The sequence below is a fragment of the Rhagoletis zephyria genome, unplaced genomic scaffold, assembly GCF_001687245.7.
Source record: "Rhagoletis zephyria isolate East Lansing unplaced genomic scaffold, Rhagoletis_zephyria_1.1 Rzeph_scaffold_00099, whole genome shotgun sequence".
Lineage (NCBI taxonomy): Eukaryota > Metazoa > Arthropoda > Insecta > Diptera > Tephritidae > Rhagoletis > Rhagoletis zephyria.
In genome coordinates, this window is record NW_016157183.1 from 366,547 (window position 1) to 392,280 (window position 25,734).

The following is a 25,734-nucleotide window of genomic DNA, read 5'->3' on the forward strand; positions in this document are numbered from 1 at the left end:
TTCTATTACTGTTTAATATGTAATCAGCATTCTAATGTATCTAAAAAGTCCCAAAAATTTCATATTAAATCACATTCATTTCTCGATACTAGGTAATGCAAAATTTAATGCCTCACATGCAAAAATGTATTTTCGAATGTTAAAAGGGTTGTTTACTGATTATTTTTTTCGATTCCCTGCAGAAAATCTGGCTAGCCTAGACCTAGCATAGAACTAGACCTTTTGCCGACAGTACCAGTTCTAGCTCAATACCCAAGCAATGCTTTCAACTGTCCAGTTTTACACGGCGATGTCATTGGCGGTGGCAATTGTCGCCCAGTGCATTACTTTGCAGCCAGTTTTTAACCGGTTCCATTTTGGACAGTTTTTTTATAAGAAAACGTTTTTGCGATTCGATTTTTTAACATTTTTTTCGTTTTTTCTTTTCTTTTACAGATTCCGTTTTTGTTACATATTTTATAAAAAAAAATATATATATATATATTGTAAGCTGCACGCAACAATTTAAATTCATTAAATTTGAAAACTCACAACTGCCTCCACCGCGATTTGAACTCGCGACCAACGATGGTTGAGTCGTAGGTCTTCTCGCTGAGCTACTTTGGTATTGTACGAGTAGTGAGCATTTGCACATTTACACCGCAAGTTTCAACTGTCCCGCACTACATTCCTTTTGCACTAGTTCACAGATAGTTCTGAGATATGTAGTTCGGAACTAGCGCTTTGTCAGACTGTCTCTAAATTTTACTGCAGGGTTACTATACATTACATTTTCCCACTGGGAATACATGCATACATATGTATGTATGTATGTATGTATATACATAGCAATGCAGTAGCTGCATGTATGTACCAAAAAAGCTTTTTCACTGCTAACCAAATTTACACGTGGGAAGTCCTTAATGTGTGCGTAATGTGAGCAAGCGCATTTAGTATTCTATGGATGTCGAACGAAAGGGCGTAGATAAAGCAATATAGAGATTAAAAACCTACTGTTTTCCATGCATCGGTTGCATACATTTAATACATACTTCATCGGTGACTCATTGCACCCCACTCATTGAGTTCAATAATTCAACTCCCCACTTCTTTTTTGTATTCTGTTGAATGCCAGAACAACGAATGTTAAAAAGTTTTCCAGTGGGCGTCAGTAATTGCGGAACTTTGGATAAGTGTTACTTTGTCACATATACTTACGTCATTGCCGACTTTGGCTGATGTAAATCATGGTTGCCGCTCGCCAAAATTTTTTTCTACCAAAATCTCTCAAGAAAAGTTACCAAAAGTTACCAAATCTTCACTACCAAAATCTTCACATCTTCACTGAGAAAAAAATATACTGAATAAAACTGCTATATTTCATAACAAATGTGTATATACTTACAGCCAGATTCACTTATTTAATAAATTCAATATTTTTATAATTTGCCAATTTTTGATTATTTATCAAGAACTCCCAGTTCTAGCACTGAAGTTAAAATTTCTTAATAAATTATGTTAATAAATTATCAAGATTGCAAATCCTATTGACAATTATAATGTTTTTTTTTTATTAGAAAATATTTTTCTTTCAACTAATTACTGCATGCGCCGATTTTCTAATTTTCGTTGTTGGTGTTTCCGAAAGGGTAGGAGTATAATGTAATGTGGAACGATTTTCGGTCATCCCTTGCCATCTTCAGTGTAATTTTTCGTTCGGAATGTGCCGATATTTGAACCTGCGACTCACGGAATAATAGCACCGGCCCACAAAAAAAAGTTGCGGGCGCTTTTAACCGCCCGTTTGACGCGTCCACAATTTCGAATAAATTATTATTAATTATTTTTTCGGTTTTTCATAATTTACTGTACGTGTCAAACGGACCTCAGATTCGGATTCATTGGGTCGAAATACATGTCAGTAGGTGGGTCTGGTAAAAAGTACGCGACATTTTTTTTTGTTTATGGACTACCAAAAATTTCCAGATGGCCGAATTTTGTATACTAATTTTATTGTACTATTGTTGCAAGCAGTATTAATAATAATAATAGATTGGCGCTTACACATATGTTAGTGTTTGGCCGAGCTTCTCCCCCGATTTGTGGCGTGCGCCTTGATGTTGTCACACAAAGCGGAGGGACCTACAGTTTTACGCCGACTCCGAACGGCGATTGTATTTTTATGAGAAGCTGTTTTTCATGGCAGAAATACACTCGGAGGTTTGCCATTGCCTGTCAAGGGACGACCGCTGTTAAGCAAAAACCCTTTTTCTATATTTTTTGCGATGTTGCTTTGACCAGGGTTTGAACTCAGGTGCTGCGGAGTGGAAGCGCACACTGCTTACCACTACACCACAGCGGTTGCAAGCAGTATTTCCAGTATTAAATGTGAGATGGTAGAATTCAAAATTTATCGCAAAAATTCGATAGTTGTTTTAGAAGTGAAGCCCGTGGTGCTGCCACTGTAATTCAAATATTTCCCGTGAATCTCGAAGGGTTTATATAATTACGCACATGCAAAACATAATTAATTTTTTTCTAGTAATGCAAATAGATGTTTGGTCGCAAAAGTTACCAAAATGAAATAAAAGTTACCAAGTTACCAAACCGCTTAAAAGTTACCAATTTTGGTAGAAAGTTACCAATTGTGGCAACCATGATGTAAATTACATATACAGTAGGGTGACGTGCAATAATGTCAGTGGAATTAATGTCAGTGGCGTTAATACACAATCCAAAAGTGAAATAATGTCAATTGACATTAAGTCACTTTGGAATTGATTAACCCTCTAAAAGTAAAGTATGTATTGTAGGGATAGGCGATTAATCAACTAATCGAAAGCCCATTTATAAATTAATCAAAAAATAATTATTTTTAATTAATCAAAATGATTAATTTTCCGATTAATTACATATTGATTAATCAGATTGTAATTAATTTGATTAATCAGAGATCTGATTAATCATGACCTGATTAATTAGAGTAGTTGTTGTTATATTTTGTTTTACATACATACATACATACATACATATATAATATAAAAAAATAATTTATACATACGTACACAATAAAAAACAATTAAGAAGAAATGAGCTGCTGCTTCCGGGGATGTTTCAACACGAGGAATAGCTGTAGGGATACAGCTATAAAACATTTTAAATTTCCTGCTCTGTCGTATTTACGAGAATTGGATGGAGGCTTGCGTATTAAGTGAACAAAAATTGCCAAGGAAACTATTTGTGTGTTCCAAACATATTTCAAGATCAGATTTGATTACGCGGAACGGTTGTGCACTGCTAAGCCGAAGCGCCATCCTCGGAGCCGAAATAGGTAAAAAAAACTTAAAGATTTTGTATGTTGAAAGAATGTTTGTACATTAGGGTGGTCCAAAAAAAGTAAAGTCGGAATTGTAATGCTATCACCTCCTAGGATTGTTCTATATCGAAAAAAGTATACCCATATTTTTTATTTTGAAATCAAAAAATATTTAGATGTCGCTCAAAGCGCTCAAAGTTTTCCATATATTTTTATATGGGAAAAATAAATTTTTTCGTAGAAAGGGTGTAGAGTTCTTGTAAGTCAATATTTTTCGATCGGAAGACTCTGGTCCTCTTCAGGAGACTTTCAATAATAATATTCAATTGTTTATTTAATCATTTTTTAATACTAACGATTTTTTATTGGTCGCCCCATTGCATTTTTCGGGGTTTTTGTGGGTTTAAATAAACAATTGGGTATTATTATTGGGAGTCTTCTGCAGATAAACAGAGTTTTCTGGTAGAAAAATATTGATTTTTTACTATTCTATACTATTTCTACGAAAATTTGTTTTTCCCCCATATAAAATACATGGAAAAATTTGGGCGCTTTGAGCGACCTCTAAATATTTTTTGATTTCAAAATAAAAAAACAAAGGGCATATATTTTTTCGGTATAGCACAATCCTAGGGGGTAAGAGCATAAAAATTCCGACTTTACTTTTTCACATGCATTTTTGGACCAACCTAATGTACATACTATCGCACACCTAGATGTAAAGTGCGATTAAGTCAAAAAAGAACAAGAAAAGATTGAGGTGGATTTTATATTTTTTTTAATATAACCTTTAATTTTTTCTTAAATTATATGTACATACATACAGTCACAGATCAGCAAGAACACGAGGAGATTGTAACGGACATAGCAAAATTAAATGACATAGAATTTTACAGTTTAGACAATTTTGGAGGATATATCATTTCCAAATCTGGTAAAATATGGATTGAGAACTTTCAGTTCAGGGGATAAAAATTATACCTACTTATGTAAATTTGCCTTCGGAAGGGGCTGAATTTTTAAACGCTTTGAAAGAACTAAATTCTTTGGTTTGAAATTTAATGGTGAAAATTTATCTGAGGAGCAAAATTATATATATGTTTAATTTATTAAAAATTAGAAAAATTTTTACGAATATAGAAGACAAAATTGTTAAGAGATTCTTTTTGGGCATAACATATTTTAGGATAAGATTTTTGGACAGAATATTAAAAGAAAATAAAACTGCTTTTGTTAACAAAAAATGGAAAAAACTAACATAGTCTAACGTAAAATGTGCGATAAATAGAATTAATTATTGAGTTAATTAAGCTTGTTTGTTATATTGCTTATACTGCTTGGATTTTTAGTAATAAGAAAAAAATCCTCAAAACACGAAATATTGCACTCTTGAATTGCCTTTTATATGATTTTTATTGATGTGATAACATTGGTATGTATTAAATATTTACTAAAAGTTTGGTGATCAGTTATAAAATATATAAATGTTAACATGAGTCAAAAAACGCGGACCGCGGTGTTACGCACTTTAACCCTTATGTATAAAGCAACTCTTACCCCCTTAATCAACAAAGAGGTGGTACAATTGTACTACCAAATATTTTGTATGCCATTATACTGCTAAGCAATAAAATGCCAGGATTTTTGATGCTAGGATCGTACAGTGTAAAAGTGAAGTGACAGAAAGTTTGCGGTTACAAAGAAAATACACTGCAGTATATGAGATTGCACACAACCAAAACGGCGATGAAGTTCGACTGACGAAATTCGGATAGAACATATTTATTTTTAATTTTACCGCAAAAGCTAATAACAGTGATAAAAAAGTTTTGTTTCTTTACTTTTCTAGCAGATAATTATCAACAATAAGAAGAATGGGAAATGTAGGGGATGCATCTTTTCGCTTTGTAATTTTACATTTTTGATTTATCAATCAGTAGATGTGAACCTCATTTCGGTTCTGTTTTACTTGACGAAATGTTGCAGCGAATATCGCCCGACGAAATTCGCTCGGAAAATTGGTTCTGTTTATACTTTAACAGTTTCTCCAGGGGTCAAGTGTCCCTATATAACGAACGTCTCACACCACTGGACGAGTAGTCGCGACTGCTACGTCGTAGTCATTCGATGGTCCTTTGCCTCTTCATTGCCTCTGTAGAACAGCCTCCACGAGTAACACAGGCGAGAAGTTCTCTTGCGTGTGGAGAAGTTTGCTTGCGGTACAGCAAAATCGCATACACTAAAAGCAGATAAGGTGGGCGTCTTCTATTGCGTCTCCTCCACAGTAGTCGCATATGGGGTCCGGTTCGTGTTTGCATCGGTAAAGGTATGCTTTGGGGCACCCGTATCCGGTTAACAATTTTGTCAAATAGAAATCGACTTCTCGGCTCTTTCTTGCCAGCCATCTTTTCAAATATGGGATACAGCGACTTGTCCAACGGCCCCTTGTTGCTTTGCTCTTCCGTTTCAACGTTTTGCTCGTTATTTTTAATCGCTGCTTCAGTAGATATATTTTTTGTATTATAGTGATGTCATTCGATATAAATAACTGAAACTCGAAACAAATTCCATGCAAAATATATTAATACTAGTAGGCCCGGGCAGACGTTGTCCTGCTACACACCGATACATACGCAGGTTACATGCATCGTAGATATTGTTTCATTTCCCTGCAAACCATTTTTTCAGAGTATTCTGAATCGTAAAGAAATTTTAACGAATTCGGAAAGATCCCATCCGATTTTTTTCCGAATTTTCTAAAATGAAATAAATTACGCACACTTCCATTCCTTTACGAAATTTCGGAAGAAAATCGGTGAAGAAATGAAAATAATGCTGCTATGTGAAGAATTTCTTGCAGACTTTTTTCAGAATTTTCTTTATTTTTCGTACAGAAATTTCTTTACGAGTTCGTGTCAACCACTTCATATAATTTTCTTTGAAGATTCGGAAAAAAATCGTTACAGAAATCAGATACTCCTAAAGATTTCGTTAAGATTTCGGGAACTTTGGTTTGCAGGGTAGATATCGAAATTTACAAAAGATTGTTATTATTGTTCACTACGTTTGAAAAAAAAAACACGATCTCTGGTTACGGTTCAGGGCCAGGGGAATGGATAACATTGAATGGTGTCCAAATGGTAAAATTTTTGTTGCTGTTGATGTGTGCATATTTATATGTATAAATACATACTACATTATTTTGTTGCTATACTACCTATTTCTCCCGAACATAAACATACATATGAAGCGTAGTCGCGAATAACATTGGAAAACTCCCGCTTCGGATATGGTTAGTTTCAGTGGTTAGTGTAAACGAACATAACGACATGGGACTTATAAGCACGTTGCGAGAAGCATAGAAAAAATTTCGATGAAAAAAAAATATTTTTTCTCGGGTTCAAAACTATCCTATCTTTTAAGTTTTAACCAACAATACACACCCACAAAATTTCATTACAATCGGTTCAGCGGTCTCGGAGATCAGCGTAAATGAACACAGTGACACGGGATTTTTATATATTACGATATTTGGTGGTGCAAATGCACCACTACTTTGTCTTTAAGGACTATTTGTACTCAGAACTAAAAAAAAGTCCCCTTTATTACTAAAAGGTTTTATTAGACGGTATTGTATTTGCTTAAGGGTACTTTGGTTGTCGAGATATTTATATTTTTCTTGTTCGTTGGTACATTTGTACCACCTCTCTGTACATAAGGGTTAAAGCTGTATACTATGTAGTTGTTCATAGTATGTAGTATGTTAGAAGTGTATTCTGTCGATATTTTTTTGATAGAGCAATAATGTCCATGAATTTTACTGCGCTTTCAAAAAGGTAATACAGGGTGGGCCAAATAAAATTTACCAATACAGAGCAGTAGGTGCATAGTTTGACTATCAGTGTGCGCAGTCGCTCCATCTTGTTGGAACCACAAATTAGGATGCTGCTCTGCCGTTGGCCGCAAGAAGTTGTCAATCACNCCATCTTGTTGGAATCACAAATTAGGATGCTGCTCTGCCGTTGGCCGCAAGAAGTTGTCAATCACTGTTCTGTAAGAAGCCCCAGAAATCGTTTCTGGCGTTTCATTTTCATTCTCGGAGAAATATGGGCTGATAACTTGTTCGGCCATAAGACCAAACCAAACAGTGCATCTGGATGGGTGTAACTGGTGCTGTTGTCTTGCCCTTGAATTTTCAGAGCCCCACAATCTACAGTTTTGCTTGGAAATACGATTCATCCGACATCAAAACATTAGCTAAAAAAGCAATTTGTGTGGCTGTTAGAAATACAAATATTTCTAATTATATACCTAGCCGTTTGTAACGTAACACTAGAGTCGTAAATAAGTTCTTATATTTACTTAATAATGTTATCATTTAATCTTTGTAAAATTGAACTAAAGATTTTTGTTATTCACCACAACTGATCTGGTAGCACTTAACCTCAAGTACAATTTTGTTATTTTGTCGAGATCTGGCAACCAACAATTCAGAACACATATTTCGGCATTCTCTCATTCTCCTTTGTTCGTTTTAAAATTACTATCCAGCCGTGTTAAAATTAAGTCTTATTTTCGTGGAATTGGCCAGCTACAGACGTCTCAAGGATAACCACATTGTAATATAATAAATTATCTCTTACATATATTAAACAATTTATTATCGCAGGTAACTAAGCATTTTCATTTCTTCGCTACATTGGTCGTCTGTTCAATTTCATCTTGAGCGCTGTGAGAAACAGGGGTGGTTCGTTGGTTAGAATTCGCTCAACCGGCTCATATCTAAGCGAAACCAAAAGCCCCTACCCAGTACGTCACCCGAATACCACTCAACGCCAATATGGCTGATGCTCGCACCCTAGAATCAAAAGTGCAGCTTCAATTGAATCGGTTTGATCTACTTAAAACCGCTTCACCTCACAACAAAAATTCGTCCGTTGCCAAGTTACAAAAATTAAACTTCTGTCGCGCCTTGACCATTTGGAAAAAACGTTGGAGAGAATTGAGCGGGACACGAGTCAATCTATGCGTTAAAATTTGAGGTTATAAAAGATCATGAGTACCTAACCAACAACGTTTTTCTACTATGTTCGAAATTTACGACCAACAAAAAGTATATTTGCTGCAATTGCTTGCTGAATTTACCGCCGCTAATCCTCATGACGGTTCTGTCCTCGCTGATACCTCAGTTGTAGTTTCCACGTCGTTCACAAGAGCTCGACTACCCGAACTTAATCTCCCCACGTTCGATGGCACTTTTCGAAACTGGAGATCTTTTAGTGATATGTATACTTCGCTCGTCGGCTCCAGCTTGTCTGGAGAAGCAGCATGGTTGTTAGCCACCTTTGCGATTACTGCTGAAAATTTCGCTCCAGCATGGAACAAATTAGTCGCGAATTCCGAAAACAAACGTGTTCTGATTGAAACTCCCTTTCGGCCTTGAAAGCCCTCGGTGCCCCTGTCGACAAATGGGATCTTATGATTATTCATCTCATGACTCGGTGCCTTGATACCACCACGTGTCAAGCCTGGGCGTTTGACCAGGGGGCTGCTACTACTCCATCCGATCTTACAACGTTCACTCATTTTGTCGAAGCTCGTGCCGATGCACTTGAAACTATTGATCGCCATGACCATGTTAAACCGCAGCCAAATTTCAAAGCGAAAAGTCATGTTACAACACCATCTTCCAGTTTGCCCACCGTTCAGTAGCGATGTGTTTTGTGCTCTGAGAATCACAAGCTGATTCAACCAGAAAACTCCAGCTGAACGAAAGGAAATAATAAAAGCTAAGCCTGTAAAGGACTGTCAGTCAAAAGGAACGTGTCGTAAGTGTAAACAACGTCACAACACTTTATTACACAGCGCCTTTCGCAGGTCCGGGCAATCAAGTGTCAACCACGTGACTGTATATCTTGAAGAACTAAGCCCTTTGCAGACCCAACAAAGCAATTCCCAATCAATTAGTGGAGAGGAGTCAGCGGTGGTTAATTACGCTACCGCAGGAACTTGTCAACGCTCAAATGTCCTATTAGTAACATCATTGGTGGAAATTCAGGACGATCACATGTGTCACGTAATTTGAGCTCTAATTGATCCGGGCTCAGAGCTCTCGTTTATCAGAGAACGCTTCTTCGCTTAAAACGTTCAGCGGCCTCAGTAAGTTTAGTCGACGTGGGGGCGTCTCATGTCTCGACGACTCGCGGCATGGTATCTGTAAATTTACATTCACCAGCAACAAAACGACTTGCATGTACAGTTACCGTCTTCATCCTGCCTAAGCTCACAGGACTCTTGCCATCCTGCGTAACAAAATCTACAGAATGGTCTCACATTAGAGGTTTACAACTCGCCGACCCCTCATTCAGTACTCCGGGAAAAATCGACATGATTCTAGGCGCAGACGTGTACGCCGGGATTATACAAACGGGTGTCCGTAAAGGTCCAGGACACACACCGATAGCTCAAGCAACGGTCTTTGGGAGGATTCTTTCATCTGCTCGAATTCATTATTGCTCACGAGATGACGAACTAAATCAACTAATTGGAAGTTTTTGGAAACAGGAGGAAGTTCCCACTCCTAATTTAATTTCTCGACTGAAACCGGAAGAGGAAGTTTGTGAAATTCACTTCCAGAAAACGCACACCCGCACTGAAAACGGGCAATATGTTGTTCGGATTCCCTTGAAAGCAGCGTCGTCGGCTCTTGGAGATTCAAGGTCAACTGCAGCTCGAGTTTTTTTCTCTTTGAAACGACGATTAAACGCAAATTCTGAATACGCAAGTATGTATTCGGAATTTTTAAGTGAGTATGAAAGCAGTCTTCATATGAGCAAAGTTCCTGATGGCTACGTATCGAGATCACCCATCTACTATTTGCCTCATCACGGCGTTCTCCGGCCATCCAACACTACAACGAAACTACGAGTAGTTTTCAATGGCTCATCGCGAACAATGAGCGGGAAATCTCGGAACGATATTGTCCACGCAGGTGAAAAACTTCAGACCGAGCTTCCGGATGTTCTACATTATTTTCGTCGCCATAGGTACGTGGTATCTGCCGATGTGAAGCAAATGTATCGTCAAGTTCTGCTTCACCAAACGATTGGGACTTGCAGAGAATTTTATGGCTAACAGGTGGAAAATTAGTTGAGTATCATTTGCGCACTGTCATTTAGGGTCAAGCATGCGCACCATTCTTAGCTCTGTGAGCTTTCCGGCAGCTTGTAACAGACGAAGGCCATCGATTTCTACCTGCGGTGCCTATGCTAACCACAGTACGCTACGTTGATGACGAATTCGGCGGCGCTGATACCATCGAAGAGTGTATTGATTTGGTCAGTCAAACTATACAACTTTGCAATGCTGGCCAATTCAAGCTTCAAAAATGGAGCAGCAATCATTCAATGATTCTCGCACACTTGGAACCTAGCCTCCTTGCGACTGAAGCCAACGTCAATTTCGATTCAGAAAACATTGTTCGAACCCTCGGCTTAAGTTGGAATCCAGACTCTGACAGTTTTAATTTCTACACTTATTTCACTGCTGTAAAAAATATTACAAAACGCACTGTTTTATCGCACATCGCTCAATTGTTTGATCCTCTCGGATTTATTTCGCCAATTATCGTCACTGCAACAATTTTCCTGCAAAATCTATGGCTTCAAAAACTTGAATGGGATCAGCCACTTCCCGAAAACTTTAAAAAATCTTGGCACGAGTTTGAATCTCATCTTCAGGAACTGAGCATTCTTAAAATCCCGCGCCATCTCGGCCTTACTCAACATTCCAAGGTAGAAGTTCACCGATTCTCCGATGCTTCATTGGCTACTATGAGTGCTGTTGTTTATGTTAAAGTTCAACAAAGTGATAACATTTCGGTGAGTTTTGTTCAAGCAAAAACTAAATTAACTCCAATTTCCACAGTTTCTATTCCTCGCCTTGAACTGCCGCGGTGCTGCTTACGCGGCTAACCCATCATGTCATTGCCGTATTAAAACTGGCATCCGTACCAGTGTGGCTCTGGACTGACTCATCAGTAACACTAACGTGGCTTACGAATCATCCATCCAAGTGGAAGCACTTTGTCGCAAATCGAGTCAGTCTTGTCCAAGAAAAATTACCCTATGCCAAATGGAGGTTCGTTCCGGGGAAGGATAACCTAGCTGACTGCGCGTCACGTGGTATGACCCCTCGACAATTGCACTCTCACCACATTTGGTGGCAGTTACACAGCACATGTTGGCCAAAGTCCATAGTTAATCCGTCCCAGTCAACCTAGTAATGGTGAGAAATGGTTCTCAGTTGCTGAAATGCAAGACTCATTACTATTCTGGATAAAATTCGTTCAACATGTTGCCTTCAAGGAAGAATTAAGCGCTCTATCCGGTAAGAAGAAATCAGTAAAGAAAAACTGCTGCTCGATACTTAATTTAAATCCGTTCATTGATTCTGATGGTTTTCTTCGGGTTGGTGGACGCCTGGAGCGCTCCGCGCTAGCATTTGACGCAAACATAGAGTTACTCATCACCGCACACTTCATGGAGGTACTAGCTCTACGTTAGCCTTACTCCGACTTTTCTGGGTTATCGGGGGACGTGCATTGGTGCGGACATCAATCCTGTGATGTGTCACATGTGCTCGATTTCGAGCTGAACGCCAGCAGCAACTTATGGGTCAACTCCCGCCGTCAAGAGTTACCAGTACTCGTTTGTTTCAGCACACGGGAGTGGATTACGCCGGCCCCTTTATTTTGAAAGAGCGCCGCGGCCGCTCTCGCACAACATACAAAGCATATGTCGCACTATTTATACTATTTATATGTTCAGCGACATCCTACATTCATCTAGAATTAGTAACCGACTATACCGCTGAATCCTTCATCGCAGCCTATAAAAGATTCGCTGGAATTTACGGTATATGCAAAACCCTCACCAGCAATCGAGGAACAAACTTTGTTGGTGCCGACAAAGAGCTAAGCCAACTTTTTCATCAGCTTCGAGTGAAATGACCCGCCTTAGTCACTTATTGTCAAAGGATGGAACCCAATGGCGTTTCAACCCACCGTCTGCTCCAAACTTCGGAGGGCATTGGGAAGCCGGAGTGAAATCAATGAAGCATCACCTCAAGCGTGTTATGAAGAACTACTTGTTTACATATGAAGAGTGGACTACGACCCTTCGACAGATTCAAGCTGTTCTCAACTCCAAACCGCTTTGCAGACTTACTGATGATTCACATGACATGGATTACCTTACACCGGGTCATTTCTTCGTCGGTGGACCCATAGCGACGTTACCACAGCCTAATACGACGAAATACAAATATTTCTAATTATCTACCTAGCCGTTTGTAACGTAACACTAGAGTCGTAAATAAGTTCTTATATTTACTTAATACTGTTATCATTTAATCTTTGTAAAATTGAACTAAAGATTTTTTTATTCACCACAACTGATCTGGTAGCACTTAACCTCAAGTACAATTTTGTTATTTTGTCGAGACCAACCAACCCACGAGACGAGCAACCAACAATTCAGAACACATATTTTGGCATTCTCTCATTCTCATTTGTTCGTTTTAAAATTACTATCCAGCCGTGTTAAAATTAAATATTCTTTTCGTGGAATTGGCCAGCTACAGACGTCTCAAGGATAACCACATTGTAATATAATAAGTTTTCTTTTTTATATTAAACAATTTATTATCGCAGGTAACTAAGCATTTTCATTTCTTCGCTACATTGGCCGTCTGTTCAATTTCATTTTGAACACTGTGAGAAACAGGGGTGGATCGTTGGTTAGAATTCGCTCAACAGTTCACTTTGTAGTGAACATTCTGGTCCTTCGAGCCGGATATTTGCGGCTTATTTTACATCTACTAGACGACCAAATCGTCAAGGGGCCGGTATGTTTAGGCGCGACTGCTAACAAGGCGCCTAAATGCATGCTATGTACTTCTACATTGTACTTGTGTAAAACGAGTTGTCTATTTTAGTCGTTGTTGGTGGCCTTGCTGTAAGTATCCATTATGAATTTCCAAGGGATTAACTATAACATGTGGAAAGAAAATAACAATAATATTAAACAAGTAAAGAAGTATAATTTCGGGTGAAACCGAACTTTATATACCCGGCGCACATATTAAATACCGTTTTTTCACCTTTCAGTAACTGCATGATAAGGAAGAATATATTTTCCCAATGTCAAACAGTTTCAATAATATGCTATGATATATTGAAATAATTGGACCAATCCCATTTAACAAAAGATTAGCCATGGGTAATAGCGCAATTTTTATGGCGCTAGCTCAATAGCGCCGGCACCGTCTGTGGTGTCAGCGCACTAATTCAGCGCAATAGCGCAGTGCACTGATTTGAACGCGGCGCCATCTGAGTGTCACCACTGCACCCATCGTCATACAGTGTCATACACAATACAGTGGTGTCATGTCTATTATTTCTTTAATTTTCGGCGCTAAACAACGCTTGTACCGCTAACCGAATTTAATTGCTGGGATTGTAGTAAATGCCACGATGTTTTCATCATTCTTGAGTAAAAGCTTTAAATTTGGCAACATACATAAGTTTCTGGCGTTCTCACCTCTCAAAAGCAAAACCAAAGTACATGTACTTTTTCAAAGAATTAAGGCGAATTGTGTGTGTGTCTCATGTGTTTCTTGGTGCTAATAGAGCTAGCGCTTTTCATTTATTGGCGTTGGCGCGGCAACTCCGGCTACAGTGTTAACCCAATGGCGCCGCGCAGTGTTACCCATGCCTACAAAAGATTATTTCTTGTGTCTTGTTAAAAGATTGTTGTAAGTTGGCGTCATTAGTTATTGGAAGATCGGAATTTTCGTATTTTTGAAATTTACCGTTATATGGTAAGTAATTTTAGGTCGTTTTCAAAAATTTTGAACATATTGCTTTTTTGCGGTAGTTGCTATATGTGCCGAGTTTGGTAGAAATTGATAAACCTGGTACCGAGATACACATATGTAGGCGTAAGTGGGCGGTGCCACGCCCATTTTCCAAAAATTTCCCTAAAAATCATTTCTGCTAAGAGGTCGATTTTGAGTAAATTAGCTTAAATAGTTACTAATTTATCGCAGTTTTCGTATTTCTGTAAATTACCGTTATATGAGAGGTGGGCGTGGTTCTTGTATGATTTCAAAAGTTCTCAACGAGTTTCTTAGTGAGGCCCTATGCAATGTTCTCACCGAGTTTGGTAGGTATTGGTAAAGGGATATACGTAATATTACGTTCAAATTGGTCCCATTTAACTTGTTAAATGAAAAAGAGCTTTTTGGAAAACACAATCGTCCACATTGAACATTTGGAGTTAACTTTGACGGTTGTTTGATTACTAATAAAAATTAAAAAAAAAAATATTCAAAATCAAGTTTTTGTGTTTCAATTTGTTTTGTGTGAATGTCTGCTTCATGATATTAACGCATACGGATAACTTAGAGACTTCAAAATGTTTAGTTCGTATGCACTATTTATCTCTGCGTTCGATGAGACCTCTTGGGAAATAACTAATTACCGCCTTGGCCTCTTTTTTGGCGGGCAGACATGCATACAATTATGATATTTTTTGATCATTTTTAATTTTTAATATTTTGCAGAATATAAATTTTTTGAACGTTGGCGTGTCAAATGAAAGCTTTTGCGTCTTTCTTATTGGTCGGAGCAGAAGCTTTCTGATACAACTCTGCGCTGCTGCGCTGAACTGGTTTTCAAACGAGTTAAATGATTTAACTGATTCAATTTTCCAACAACAATTGCATGCGATTTAACTTGTTTATGAACATGTTTTGTTTATTTAACTGGTTCAAGCCCATTTAACATGTTTAGCTCGTCAATTTGAACGTAGTATAACTCAACATATGACTTTCCTACATAAATTATTTCAACACATGATTTTTCAACACGAACAATTTCGCTTCACTTTATTTTTATTAGATTCAACCAAGGCGAATTTATATAAGGTGGTGTTACTAGCTCAGCTGATTGTGTGTATGTGTTTCGCCGCACGGCTTCTGATATCAAATTGAAAAAGTTTGTTTGAATTTCTACACACACTCTTACAGATTTTGACAGTTTATGCCGCCAAAGCAAAAACAAAATACATGTAAATTTTTGTTTTTGTACTCCTGCTATCACCTTATATTAATTCGCCTTGGATTCAACACAAAATTTTTGTTGCACAGCATGATTCAATAATACAAGGTTGTGTAATTTGTGACAGCTGAAATTTGACACTCCTTTATCTAGATTTGTATTTTGGAAGTAGGAGAAAGGGGAAGAATGTGATCGCATTTTGCGAAAACGGTAGTAGAATGGTACTACAAAAAGTACGCAAAGTACATATACAATTAGAAGTAAAATGTGTATTATTAATTCTATGCGAATTTGCAATATATTTGGTGTTTTAATGGAAATACTAAACAATACATAAAAATATGCATTTTTGATTTAAGTTCCGACCGTTCAGCTATGCAAAAACGAAAAATGCAGATCAATAGAACTTTTTATGCTCATTTCAACCATGCCAAAATGATTTGGCGCAAGTAAAAAATGAAGAGGTTCTAGAAGGTTAAAGTTCAGTTTTTAGATATTTTAAATAATAATATCTTATGAATTTTATAACCGATTAAAAACCTAATGACGTCACCATAAAGGTAATTAATTTGTTCTTCAGCTGATGTACATAATTTATAGCTTTTTGTATTTTTAAACCAAAACCACTAAAAAACGAAAAAATATTATTTTTTCATGAAATAACGTTTTTTGAAAAAACTGCATAATTACAGGTCTATTCTGCACGTTACCGAAGATTTTGTAACCGGAAAATTGTATTACCAAAAAATGTTACCAGTTCTTGTCACCGCGATTCTAGGTACGTTGGTAATGCAGTTAAAATATTCAGCAATTCTACTATGAAGAACTGTGAAAATCCTGGCATTGCATATTTCACGGAACAATAATTTGTTACCAGCTTATGAGATGGTAACAAAATTTACCGGTTACAAGAGTACACAGAATTCGAAAAGGGTTTAAAAATTGACAGGAACTTTATTTACCGGTTACAAACTTTTTATTACCAGCGCAGAATAGACATGTTAATGGGAAAGAATTTTATATTATTTAGAAGGTACAAGTTATTATCTTTAATTCGATATTACATATTTTATCATGATCTACTTTTGGGTTTCAACAATTTAGTGATAATAAAAAATACAAAGAAACCTCTTATATCTTTTTTTTTACCTGCGCCAAATAAATTTGATATCGTTGAAATCAGCGTAAAAAGTTCTATCAATCAGCATTTTTGGTTATTTTATAATTAAACGGTCGCTATTCTACACTTGTTCTAGAAAATTACGCAAACGAAGGTAACGCCAACGAATACTATTTAGTATGAAGAATTTTTGGTTTTACTACTAATATCACTAGAGACTATTGTGTAAGCAACATTGTGCACAAGTAAAGGAGCCGATTTTATGTGTGGGAGCGAGAAGACTGTTTTATTACAAAACCTTTCTATTATTGAATCATGGTTGCACAGCCGTTTTTCACACAGAATTTGTTTCTCTCTAACGCATTGCCGAATTGTTTTTGTAATTTGACTTTCGTCCGTTTTTTTGTTTGTATTTCAAATGAAAAATACAGGAACAAAACGTAGTATCATACGGGCATTAAGAAACGCAAACTAGCAGAAAATAGCAAGTAACTAGCTGATCAGTGTATTTGACATTTGAAAATATTTGACGCAATTTTTTTTATACGCGTTTTATATATAAAAAGTATTTACAAATACATTTTGCAATTTCATCAAATTTAATGATTCGCTCATGTTTACTTAAGAAATACCAAAAATTTGGAGAAAGAAACAAACAAAAGCAAGCAAATAAAGCAACTTAACCTCGCTTGTTTACGCTTCAACAGCTGTTTATTCATTTTGACAGCTGCTATATTCTGCTAGTAAAATCTTTAGTTGCACAAATTACACAGGTCAACAACGTTTTGTTCTAGGAAAGTGTAGGGTCATTTTCGAAGTAATTTTTTGCGTAGAATCCGAATCCGGAGTTTAAATTGCTCTATCACGTCAGGATTTTGAGATATCCTAACCTAAAAGTGCAAAAACGCTGTTTTTGCCCATTTTTGAGGTTATGTAGCTACGCAGAGTTTGCTCTTCATAAAAAAGTAAACGTGGTATTTTAAAGTATAAGTCTTCCTCTTTTAAATGCCGTTGAGTTTGCTTAAATATCTTTATTTTTCACTGAGATATCGCATTTTGAAGTCTCCATGTTTGTGAATGTAATCGACCGTATCACGTCTCATGTTATCTCAATGGATTTTCGAATATCGAAAAATTCACAAACACGGAAACTTCAAAATGCGATATCTCCGTGAAAAATAAAGATATTTAAGCAAACTCAACGGCATTTAAAAGAGGAAGACTTATACTTTAAAATACCACGTTTACTTTTTTATGAAGAGCAAAATCTTCGTAGCTACATAACCTCAAAAATGGGGAAAAGCAGCGTTTTTTGCACTTTTAGGTTAGGATATCTCAAAGTCCTGACGTGATAGAGCAATTTAAACCCCGGATTCGGATTCTACGTAAAAAATTACTTCGGAAATGACACTACACTTTTATAGAACATTCCGAACCCATTTTTTTGCAGACCTGTGTTATCAGGAGAGGCAAAAAAAGAAGAGCGTAAGAACGAAAGCCGCTAGTTTTTTGGGTTAAGAAACGCTTTCCAGCAAAAAATAGTGATAATTATCTGTAAAGAAACAAATCTAATATCATGAAGAATACAGAACAAGGCATCTATACACATAAATTAAAGAAAACCAAAGCTAGTGGATATTAGAGAAAAATTAGTGGTTATTGCTTAAAGGTATAATAAATACATGGATTTCAGTACCAAAAGAACTGAAATCAGCAAAGGCAAATATTTTCTCTATAATTGTTGCATTATATTAACTGCTGACTCAATAGCCTTCTTCTGCATCAAAGTAACTGTCAAAAATTTCCAGCAGTAAAAAGTTACGAATTGGCACAGCAGAAATGTAAAATTTTCTCATCATAGAACTTTTCTACTGATTGGCGCAGGCCCTACGCAGAAATGTGTTCTCTGCAAAAGTTGTTCAGCCCTTTTCTTCGCAAAACAGAAAGAGAATTCTACTTAGTGAGGGTTATAATCCCTAAGCGCGGCCGAAGGCCGCCTACGCAGAAAGGTGTTCTCTGAAAAAGGTGTTCAGCCTCTTTTCGTCGCAAAACAGAAAGAGAATTCTACTTTGTGAGGGTTATAATCCCTAAGCGTGGCCGAAGGCCGCCTACGCAGAAAGGTGTTCTCTGCAAAAGGTGTTCAGCCTGTTTTCGTCGCAAAACAGAAAGAGAATTCTACTTTGTGAGGGTTATAATCCCTAAGCGCGGCCGAAGGCCGCCTACGCAGAAAGGTGTTCTCTGCAAAAGGTGTTAGCCCCTTTTCTTCGCAAAACAGAAAGAGAATTCTACTTTGTGAGGGTTATAACATCTTAGTGCGGCCGAAGGCCGCCTACGCAGAAAGAAGACCGTCAAATATCGATCTTTACAATACCCAACACATGTGTTGAACAAGTGTGTGTTGAGTTGATATGTGTTCAGTTGGTGTGTGTTTAGTTTGTGTGTGTTGAATTCCTGTGTTGAGTTTGTGTGTGTTGAGTTGACCTGTGTTATTTAGACATGTAATCCTTATTTTATGCCAAAATTCTACTTCAAATACGAACTTTCAACAATTTGGATCCAGTATTTGTGGAAATATCTTAGTTTTTGCATATTTCGAAAATATCGTTATATGGGAGGTGGGCGTGGTTATTGCCCGACCTCGCCCATTTGCATTCCCAGCCTACCTTGGATTAAGGGCCACCTACTTACCAAATTTAATTGGCATATCGTGTACACGGGCAGACGGACAGACGGACGGACGGATCGATTTCTTTTTTCATTCTGAGCATTTATGTATACATTAGTCTATATCTATCTCGATTCGTTTTGGCTGTTACAAACAACCGTTATGCGAAGAAAGTTATATGCAGGGAACGGATTCTTAGGACCTAAAAACCTATAAAAAAGGCAAAATAAAATAACGAAATAGGCTGGAAAAGGCAAAATAAAATAGCGAAAAAGGCAGGAAAAGGCACTAGGTATTTCATTATATGAAAAATTAGTACTTTGAATCTTTGAATATTTTATCCTTTCGAGTTTCTAACTCATAAAACTTTAATCTGAATAGTTGATAGTAACATTGAACCACAAGATGCATTTTGAAGATGCGGCACAGAACACCGCACTCAGGACAGCGACAGGATGCCTCCTGATGTCGCCCGAACACCATCTTCATGGAAGGCGCAAATGCTCCCCGTAAAGGAGCACAATATAATGCTCTGCAAGCAGTTCCTGATCGGGAGCCACAGAAGTGGCCACCCAAAGCAGACAGCTGCTTGCAGAGGAGCCCTCGCCTAGGCACGTCAGGAGGCATCTATATGAACTGACGGACGAAGTCCAGAGGTTCATCAAGCAACCTCTGGACCCGACTGCTTACCGACAGGCCCTGAACGGCATTCACAGGGAGTCAGTCTCGAGTTATGTAGACTCCAGACCTGTGAATGCCGTTCTAGGCATACCGCCCCCGGACACAGAGGAGACGGAGCTTCATCTGCCTCGGGAGACGCGTACAACACTAGCCCAACTTCGCTCCGGCTACTGCAGCAGGTTAAACTCCTACCTGAGTAGATTGAATGAGGATGTGCCGAGTGTCCGGCATGCGGAGAGACCCCACATGACTCGAGGCATCTCTTCGCATGCCCGGAAAACCCGACAACCCTAACGGCCTTGTCCCTGTGGACCAACCCCACAGAAGCTGCACGCTTCCTAGAGTTGCCGTTAGTGGAACTTGACGACAACGACTGAGATACCAACCGTCCTGGGCGGGGTTGTTGTAGCCGCTACAACAACAACAACAACATGCATTTTGAAGTTTTCTGGCAGCATTTTAATTCGATTTTCGCGAAGAAAAGCCTTGAATGTACTAAATGTGCGCCGACGTAAGTTGATACAAGTGGAGCCCAATTTAAATATGGAACGTTTGAAACGTTCATATTATCAGGAATAAGGGCGTTTTCCTCGCCCTTTACAATTTTATCCACACCCCTTATTTCTCCAAGCCTACGTTAGCTGAGAAAACGGCTTTGAATTTTTCCAACACCAATTTGGCAAGAGGTCCCTGCGCTTCTATAAGCCGAATGGGCATGTGTATAATTTTTAATCTTAAAAAAAAAATTGTAAATGCTATAATCACTTTTTTAAAGGTAGAAAAGGCAAAAAAAGGCAAATATCTTAAAAAAGGCAAAAAAAGGCAACATCAAATGTGTATATATGGAATCAGGGAAAGCTAAATCGTGGACATTCTTAATCGAATATACTCTATCTCTTTAGCAGAAAAAAAGGCAATTTCCATAAAATCCGTTCCCTGGTTATATGTAATACCCTTGTGCACAAGTGCGCTCGGGTATAAAAATAAAGAGGATATATGTGTTTAACATTGGTAGGTCTTATTTGACCCACCCTGTACTATTGTCTATGGACGATAAGAAATAGTGTCCACGGACGTTATCACCATAAAGGTTGCATGATTTTTAACATTCTGACATCAATTCACTTTTCAATTGTGTATTAATGTCAATGACACAATTTCCACAATTCTTCACTTACTTCACTTTTGGTCTGTGTGTTAATGTCAGTGACACTAATTCCATTGACGTTATTTCACGTCACCATACAGTAGAGCTTAGGGCTGACAAACTATCGATACTATCAACCATGATACATGTTAACTAGATTCGCCATTTATCTTAGAATTATGTAATTTTAATTATTTGTTTATAAAAATACAGTTTAAACTTTAACAAAACCCGTCCAAAGTTAAATCTTTGCGCAACATTAAAAAAATCAACAAACTTTCGTAAAGCTTATTAATTAGATTTCCTAGAAATACATATTTTGAGTATGCAGTTTTTTAGCCCGATCAATTCAAATAAAGCGCAAGTTTAAAATACATAGCTGCGACTTATCCTTGATTTTTAATATTTATATTTTTTTTGATGAAGGCGTTGCTCATTTTCTTCATTAAAAAAATCGTCGAACACATTTATATAATATGGAAGAAAATTACCGACGTCGTCCAAAATATGCCATACACCAACTGTAAATCACAGCTACTTTAAATTTGCACTTTATTAGACTAAAATTGAATGAGCCAAAAAACTGCAAAATATGAAGAGATAAAATTGAAATAGAAAGTTCGAAATTTTTACGAAAGTTTGTCGATTTGTTTTAATGTTGTTCAAGGATTAAACTTATTTTCATTTAGTGTTTGTTAAGGAATAAACTATATTTTTATAAACAAATAATTCAAATTAAAATATAATAAAATAAATAGTCAAATCTAGTCAATATGAGAGTGTCGTAAAGTTCTGATATTTAAGAACATCTCTTTCTTAATTAACGATGACACTGTTTCTATATGAAGCTGATTTCGACATTTTGTTTTAATAAAATTTAGTATCGAAAATATTCTTTCAAAACTTGCCTAGGAATGTGATATAATGGTTCGTTCAAAACCTTTTTTCAAAACATATAAAGGCAAAAACGAGAAGGCGAAGACAAAAAGAGAATAAAAAAATTTCCCGCAGTGAATTTTCAGATTTTTAAAACGGTATAGTAATTTAATTTCTTAAATTTAAATAAAGCATGAAGACCCTATAGAATAAACGAGTAGATAAAAAATATATAACGGTCAAACTGGCACATACATAAATATATGAAAGAATGCACTCAGGCGACGCCTCTAGCCATGTGTGTCACAGATTTAAGTTATCGATGGAAATTTTTTTTTCTTCCCCCCCCCAAAGCCAAATCCTGTCTACGCCACTGCAATGTAATAATATTTCAAATCAAAACCCATTATCAGTGCTTGGTATTTTTTTACTTACGTAGCTCGCATTAATTTTATTAAAAATATATATTAAATATAAAGCAGAGACCCAGAATAATAGTTATTTCATGGTGGAGTTTTAAAAAAGTCATGAAAATTTTCGTAAGAATTATAAAAGTCTTTTGATAATAATTATGTGTGAGAAATTTTTTAAGTCATCGATAACTATTATTTTAAGACTTATATAATAGAAGTTGTTCGGAGATGGCAAGCGTTTTTGCCACCTATTAATAAAAGCCAAGAAAATTATAAGGCACGTGGCTATTCTAGCTGACCACTGATCTCGAACTCCTTTCTTTATTTTAGGTTTAGCTGAATTTATACTATTACATAGAATTACAATGTACTCTTTTTTAACTTTAAACCTGTGCATGTACATACATGTTTTGTTATTGCGAACAAATTTCCACATATCGGTTCACTTAGCAGCTAGGTAACTAATTATTATAGTACATAAGCCAAGCAACCTCTGGACCCGACTGCTTACCGACAGGCCCTGAACGGCATTCACAGGGAGTCAGTCTCGAGTTATGTAGACTCCAGACCTGTGAATGCCGTTCTAGGCATACCGCCCCCGGACACAGAGGAGACGGAGCTTCATCTGCCTCGGGAGACGCGTACAACACTAGCCCAACTTCGCTCCGGCTACTGCAGCAGGTTAAACTCCTACCTGAGTAGATTGAATGAGGATGTGCCGAGTGTCCGGCATGCGGAGAGACCCCACATGACTCGAAGCATCTCTTCGCATGCCCGGAAAACCCGACAACCCTAACGGCCTTGTCCCTGTGGACCAACCCCACAGAAGCTGCACGCTTCCTAGAGTTGCCGTTAGTGGAACTTGACGACAACGACTGAGATACCAACCGTCCTGGGCGGGGTTGTTGTAGCCGCTACAACAACAACAACAACATGCATTTTGAAGTTTTCTGGCAGCATTTTAATTCGATTTTCGCGAAGAAAAGCCTTGAATGTACTAAATGTGCGCCGACGTAAGTTGATACAAGTGGAGCCCAATTTAAATATGGAACGTTTGAAACGTTCATATTATCAGGAATAAGGGCGTTTTCCTCGCCCTTTACAATCTTATCCACACCCCTTATTATCTCCAAGCCTACGTGAGCTGAGAAAACGGCTTTGAATTTTTCCAACACCAATTTGGCAAGAGGTCCCTGCGCTTCTATAAGCCGAATGGGCATGTGTATAATTTTTAATCTTAAAAAAAAAATTGTAAATGCTATAATCACTTTTTTAAAGGTAGAAAAGGCAAAAAAAGGCAAATATCTTAAAAAAGGCAAAAAAAGGCAACATCAAATGTGTATATATGGAATCAGGGAAAGCTAAATCGTGGACATTCTTAATCGAATATACTCTATCTCTTTAGCAGAAAAAAAGGCAATTTCCATAAAATCCGTTCCCTGGTTATATGTAATACCCTTGTGCACAAGTGCGCTCGGGTATAAAAATAAAGAGGATATATGTGTTTAACATTGGTAGGTCTTATTTGACCCACCCTGTACTATTGTCTATGGACGATAAGAAATAGTGTCCACGGACGTTATCACCATAAAGGTTGCATGATTTTTAACATTCTGACATCAATTCACTTTTCAATTGTGTATTAATGTCAATGACACAATTTCCACAATTCTTCACTTACTTCACTTTTGGTCTGTGTGTTAATGTCAGTGACACTAATTCCATTGACGTTATTTCACGTCACCATACAGTAGAGCTTAGGGCTGACAAACTATCGATACTATCAACCATGATACATGTTAACTAGATTCGCCATTTATCTTAGAATTATGTAATTTTAATTATTTGTTTATAAAAATACAGTTTAAACTTTAACAAAACCCGTCCAAAGTTAAATCTTTGCGCAACATTAAAAAAATCAACAAACTTTCGTAAAGCTTATTAATTAGATTTCCTAGAAATACATATTTTGAGTATGCAGTTTTTTAGCCCGATCAATTCAAATAAAGCGCAAGTTTAAAATACATAGCTGCGACTTATCCTTGATTTTTAATATTTATATTTTTTTTGATGAAGGCGTTGCTCATTTTCTTCATTAAAAAAATCGTCGAACACATTTATATAATATGGAAGAAAATTACCGACGTCGTCCAAAATATGCCATACACCAACTGTAAATCACAGCTACTTTAAATTTGCACTTTATTAGACTAAAATTGAATGAGCCAAAAAACTGCAAAATATGTCGCAAAACAGAAAGAGAATTCTACTTTGTGAGGGTTATAATCCCTAAGCGCGGCCGAAGGCCGCCTACGCAGAAAGGTGTTCTCTGCAAAAGGTGTTAGCCCCCTTTCTTCGCAAAACAGAAAGAGAATTCTACTTTGTGAGGGTTATAACATCTTAGTGCGGCCGAAGGCCGCCTACGCAGAAAGAAGACCGTCAAATATCGATCTTTACAATACCCAACACATGTGTTGAACAAGTGTGTGTTGAGTTGATATGTGTTCAGTTGGTGTGTGTTTAGTTTGTGTGTGTTGAATTCCTGTGTTGAGTTTGTGTGTGTTGAGTTGACCTGTGTTATTTAGACATGTAATCCTTATTTTATGCCAAAATTCTACTTCAAATACGAACTTTCAACAATTTGGATCCAGTATTTGCGGAAATATCTTAGTTTTTGCATATTTCGAAAATATCGTTATATGGGAGGTGGGCGTGGTTATTGCCCGACCTCGCCCATTTGCATTCCCAGCCTACCTTGGATTAAGGGCCACCTACTTACCAAATTTAATTGGCATATCGTGTACACGGGCAGACGGACAGACGGACGGACGGATCGATTTCTCTTTTCATTCTGAGCATTTATGTATACATTAGTCTATATCTATCTCGATTCGTTTTGGCTGTTACAAACAACCGTTATGCGAAGAAAGTTATATGCAGGGAACGGATTCTTAGGACCTAAAAACCTATAAAAAAGGCAAAATAAAATAACGAAATAGGCTGGAAAAGGCAAAATAAAATAGCGAAAAAGGCAGGAAAAGGCACTAGGTATTTCATTATATGAAAAATTAGTACTTTGAATCTTTGAATATTTTATCCTTTCGAGTTTCTAACTCATAAAACTTTAATCTGAATAGTTGTAGTAACATTGAACCACAAGATGCATTTTGAAGATGCGGCACAGAACACCGCACTCAGGACAGCGACAGGATGCCTCCTGATGTCGCCCGAACACCATCTTCATGGAAGGCGCAAATGCTCCCCGTAAAGGAGCACAATATAATGCTCTGCAAGCAGTTCCTGATCGGGAGCCACAGAAGTGGCCACCCAAACAGACAGCTGCTTGCAGAGGAGCCCTCGCCTAGGCACGTCAGGAGGCATCTATATGAACTGACGGACGAAGTCCAGAGGTTCAT

At 37.4% G+C, this 25,734-nt stretch overlaps 1 protein-coding gene across 1 annotated transcript in view; it reads right to left on the minus strand.

The window, feature by feature from the left end:
* Window positions 1-25,734, minus strand: part of Dbct (Dihydrolipoamide branched chain transacylase E2) — a 229,508-nt gene that overhangs the window by 58,952 nt on the left and 144,822 nt on the right. The window lies entirely within an intron of this gene.